Genomic DNA, 5,446 nt, shown 5'->3' with positions numbered 1-5,446 from the left:
CAAGACCCTTGAAACCATGGATGAAGGACACCTACACTGGTCGGTGAGAGGCCTAGCCTTTTCACTGACCTGTGTCCTTCATCCATGGCTCAGAGGGTCATGTGCCAGTGGTTAGGTTTTTGAACCACTTCAATTTTAGGGCCTGGTGTCCCCGAAAGACACTACCTGGGTCACAACCTTGTGCCTGTTGCACTGCACCTGTAGTCCTGCTCCTGTGCCTTTGATTCCTTTTGTTCCTTACTTTGTTGATCCTAATCACTTGCACAAGACCCTTGGAGCCATGGGTGAAGGACACCTTCACTGGTCGGTGAGAGGCCTAGCCTTTTCACTGACCTGTGTCCTTCATCCATGGCTCAGAGGGTCATGTGCCAGTGGTTAGGTTTTTGAAGCACTTCAATTTTAGGGCCTGGTGTCCCCGAAAGACACTACCTGGGTCACAACCTTGTGCCTGTTGCACTGCACCTGTAGTCCTGCTCCTCTGCCATCGGTTCCTCTTGCTCCTCACTTTGTTCTTGTTCCTAACCACTTGCACAAGACCCTTGAAACCATGGATGAAGGACACCTACACTGGTCGGTGAGAGGCCTAGCCTTTTCACTGACCTGTGTCCTTCATCCATGGCTCAGAGGGTCCTGTGCCAGTGGTTAGGTTTTAGAAGCACTAATAATTTAGGGCCTGGTGTCCCCGAAAGACACTACCTGGGTCACAACCTTGTGCCTGTTGCACTGCACCTGTAGTCCTGCTCCTCTGCCATCGGTTCCTCTTGCTCCTCACTTTGTTCTTGTTCCTAACCACTTGCACAAGACCCTTGAAACCATGGATGAAGGACACCTACACTGGTCGGTGAGAGGCCTAGCCTTTTCACTGACCTGTGTCCTTCATCCATGGCTCAGAGGGTCCTGTGCCAGTGGTTAGGTTTTAGAAGCACTAATAATTTAGGGCCTGGTGTCCCCGAAAGACACTACCTGGGTCACAACCTTGTGCCTGTTGCACTGCACCTGTAGTCCTGCTCCTCTGCCATCGGTTCCTCTTGCTCCTCACTTTGTTCTTGTTCCTAACCACTTGCACAAGACCCTTTGAACCATGGATGAAGGACACCTTGACTGGTCGGTGAGAGGCCTAGCCTTTTCACTGACCTGTGTCCTTCATCCATGGCTCAGAGGGTCCTGTGCCAGTGGTTAGGTTTTTAAAGCACTTCAATTTTAGGGCCTGGTGTCGCCGAAAGACACTACCTGGGTCACAACCTTGTGCCTGTTGCACAGCACCTGTAGTCCTGCTCCTCTGCCATCGGTTCCTCTTGCTCCTCACTTTGTTCTTGTTCCTAACCACTTGCACAAGACCCTTGGAGCCATGGATGAAGGACACCTTGACTGGTCGGTGAGAGGCCTAGCCTTTTCACTGACCTGTGTCCTTCATCCATGGCTCAGAGGGTCATGTGCCAGTGGTTAGGTTTTTGAAGCACTTCAATTTTAGGGCCTGGTGTCCCCGAAAGACACTACCTGGGTCACAACCTTGTGCCTGTTGCACTGCACCTGTAGTCATGCACCTCTGCCATCGGTTCCTCTTGCTCCTCACTTTGTTCTTGTTCCTAACCACTTGCACAAGACCCTTGGAGCCATGGATGAAGGACACCTTGACTGGTCGGTGAGAGGCCTAGCCTTTTCACTGACCTGTGTCCTTCATCCATGGCTCAGAGGGTCCTGTGCCAGTGGTTAGGTTTTTAAAGCACTTCAATTTTAGGGCCTGGTGTCCCCGAAAGACACTACCTGGGTCACAACCTTGTGCCTGTTGCACTGCACCTGTAGTCCTGCTCCTCTGCCATCGGTTCCTCTTGCTCCTCACTTTGTTCTTGTTCCTAACCACTTGCACAAGACCCTTGGAGCCATGGATGAAGGACACCTTGACTGGTCGGTGAGAGGCCTAGCCTTTTCACTGACCTGTGTCCTTCATCCATGGCTCAGAGGGTCCTGTGCCAGTGGTTAGGTTTTTGAAGCACTTCAATTTATTAGGGCCTGGTGTCCCCGAAAGACACTTGGGCAGCTATGCCCTACAACTCTTCCAGCACAAAGTTGGTGGTTGGTGTTCCTTAAAACTGACCGGGCTATACCATAGATATGTTATTTTTTTGTCTTCCATGTTGGAAGAATGTTTCCATGTTGGAAAGTGGTTGTTTTTGCAATAAAAAAATTTGTTTTTACATACCTCAGTGTGATGAGTAGTTGTTCTTGTGGTGTGACTGCTCTCCTGAACGTGGTATCCTTCTTCCTAAGGTCATCCTTCACCATCTCCAAAAGGGTATCAAACCTGTCAGGAGATGGAAAGGAAGAAGCTGTAAAGTATGTTGTGGGACAAGGTGTTGGGTGGAGGATGGGGGAGGTGTGTTTACAGAGGTTTGGGAGTGTTGTGGAGGGTGGGGGTGTAGTGTATAGCTAGGTATACAGGGGTGTGGGGGTCAGGGTGGTGTGTTTAGCTAGGTATACAGGGATGAGGTGTTGTGGGGGTGAGGGTGGGGTGTTTAGGAATGGTGGGGGTTGGTGTATTTAGGCCAGGGGCGCCTCTAGCCATGTTGTCACTCCAGGTGAGAAAATCTGTGGCGCCCCCCCCCCCATGGCGCCCTTCCATGAAAATAACCATAATGCAGCAGCATTTCTTTCAGAAAATTCGCAATGCGTGCAGTGTTTCACCAGAAAATACACATAATGTAAGGCTGCAGAAGTGAGCTTACGGGCTGTGGGCCAGTGAACTGACAAGTCTGTTCACCACCTGGGGACACAATATCTGGCGGGGGTGACCGCGGACCCCCTGCACAGCACTCATTCCCACCTGGTCGGCCTGGCACCCTCTACAATGGGTCAGAAGGAAGCACAAAGGGGGACGGGGAGTCACAGGGGACGAAAGGAGGCACACAGAGACAGAGGAAGGTGCAGGGGACAGAGGTGGCACATGGGGACTGAAGAGGCACATGGAGACATAAGGAGGCACAAAGGGATACAGAAGGAGGCAGAGTGGAACTAAAGGAGGCACAGGGGGACAGAAGGAGGCACAAAGGGCACAGAAAGAGGCAGAGACGGCACGAAGGAGGAAAGAAGGATGCACAAGGCACAGAGGTGTCAGCTGCTTGCAACTTACGCTAAGTAGATTCAGCAGAAGCAATAGAACAGCCACAGGGGTGTGGCTTAATCTTGGGTGGGGCTTAATGTGGGGGCGGGGCTTAATTCTGCAACATGGCGCCCCCCAGGACCAATAGCACTCCAGGCAATGGCCTGTACTGCCTATGCCTAGAGGCGCCCCTGATTTAGGCCTATATACTTACAGGGGAATAGACATCCGAGTGTAGCTGTAGAACTTCTGTGGGTGTCGTCTGAGGTCCCGGTAGAGGGCCTGGAACTCTCCCTTCCTCTGCTTCCTGGCTAGTAGAGGGTGCACCCACCATCTCCTGCGAGGAGCACGCCTTCTCCCCACATAGTAGTAGGTAAACAACAGGAAGGAGAGAATTCCCAGGTAATAAGCGTAAAAAATGACTGGATCCATGGTCCCAACTGCTGTCTCTGTATCCAAGGATGGTCTCCACACGTCCAGCTGTCTCCAACAATGACCCCAGAGCTTCTGCTGACCTCCCAGAACCCCAGGTATTTATACAGGTTGTTATCTCTTTAAGAATCCGGATCCGGACCGGAACCGTGTTCATACCGCACGGAAACCGTATGCAACCGGACCGGATCCGGACCGGATCCGGACAGGAACCGTACGGTTCAGGTCCGATCCGGCTCCGGTGCGGTCCGGACATCCGGTGCGGGTTTTGCAAAACCGCAAGTGTGAACGGGGCCTAAGTGTTGGTTGTTCTGCTTCCTCTAATATTACATACAATGTTACATTTCTGACATTTAGCAGCAGCGCTCCCTACAGATCAGGGCTTATATTGGCAGTGATGTGCTCTGTCAGCTCACAAACCATCACAAGTAACACTTCTGCATAGGATCTCCGGCATGTTTCCCCTCACACTGGGCATAATGTAACAGCTGTGCTGCTAAATGACGATCTGTGTCCCTCCAGGATTCCCCCTGTAAATGTTACAGCAGAAACACAAACCTCGCGTGCTTCTTATGGGGGAACTCTGCCTCGGGCCTGGCATTATAGTAGCAGCAGAGCCGAGGAAAGGCTGAATACGGCGGGGAATATATAGTAAATGCTGAATAGAAGCTCCCGCTACAACAACCGCACATCCATCCGGGCAGCTCCGAGGAATTTCGTCGGCAAACTTGAAAATAGCAACTGCTCTGCCTCAGCCAATCACAGCTATAGAAGCTTCTCCGCCCAGCCACTAGCATTGCCAGAATATTGCTCTGCATATTGTGAATGAGGCAGTTAGTGTGCAGATACACTTCCTACTGTTTGTACTGGGTGGTTGTGATTGAAAGGCTAATCCTCAAATGCATTAATTGTAATTTATAAATGAAAAAAAGTTTTCTACAGTATTAATAAAAGAAGCCGACAGGAGATCCACCACTATATAGATGATGTGCACTAATAGTAACAGCATTGCCTGCTTATAGCACTGTTGCACACTTTGTTATAGAAGAGCTTTGCGCGGAGTCTGAGGACTTGTCGGTCTCCATACATTACACGCCTATAGAGCTACTATAGGAACATGCGTGTGAAGTGTAAGTTACTGTCACAGTAGCCCTCAGTGGCTGACCGCACTTAGCCTTCTAAACGGTGCCAGCGCACAGATCGTGCGAACTCTGGTCGCAGTCAATGCGCAGGAACCGTTAAGAATTAGCCGCAGACAACTCAGAAGGGAGCCTGTGAGACACGGGTAATTACAACGTCACCTACTGGTTCAGAGTAAACTGCCACCACCGCGGTTACTATGGGACCGTGGGGCCCACTAACTGACTGACTAATCCTGCGAATAAAACGGTTAAACACACGATATTCTGTCTAGCCAACAACAAACAGTAGCGTATCTTCAGAGACCCGGGATCATTTCTGTGTGTGCTGATAAGCAGGGTAGCGAAACAGTGAATGACTTGGGGAAAGTCGTTTATTCACGCAATATAAATAATTAATATATACAGACAATTATGAAAATCAACAACTATTAAAACCGTAATAGCCAGTATGAAAAATAAAAGAAGGGAGAAAAATACTTAGTTCCTGGAAAGATGTCCTTATTGTGGGAAGAATCATAAAGTCCTTGGTTTCAAAGTCCAGAGTTCAGAGTTCAGACCAGGTGGATGCCAGCATATCCTCAAGCTGGCATCTGATGAGTGCAAGATGGTTCAGTGTGGAGGACTCCAGCCCGCCTGCTGGCTCTGTGCTTTTGATGAAGCTGGTTTGGGGGTGTGGCAGTGCCAGCCCCCTCTGAGCTACCAGCAAATGACAGTTCATTCCCTCTGAGAGATTTTAGAGCTAAACTTATGAATTGCTGTAACTCCTGAACCATAC

Source organism: Hyperolius riggenbachi, chromosome 10, assembly GCF_040937935.1.
Source record: "Hyperolius riggenbachi isolate aHypRig1 chromosome 10, aHypRig1.pri, whole genome shotgun sequence".
NCBI lineage: Eukaryota > Metazoa > Chordata > Amphibia > Anura > Hyperoliidae > Hyperolius > Hyperolius riggenbachi.
The sequence above is the reverse complement of the archived record's forward strand: the minus strand, read 5'-3'. Positions refer to the sequence as shown.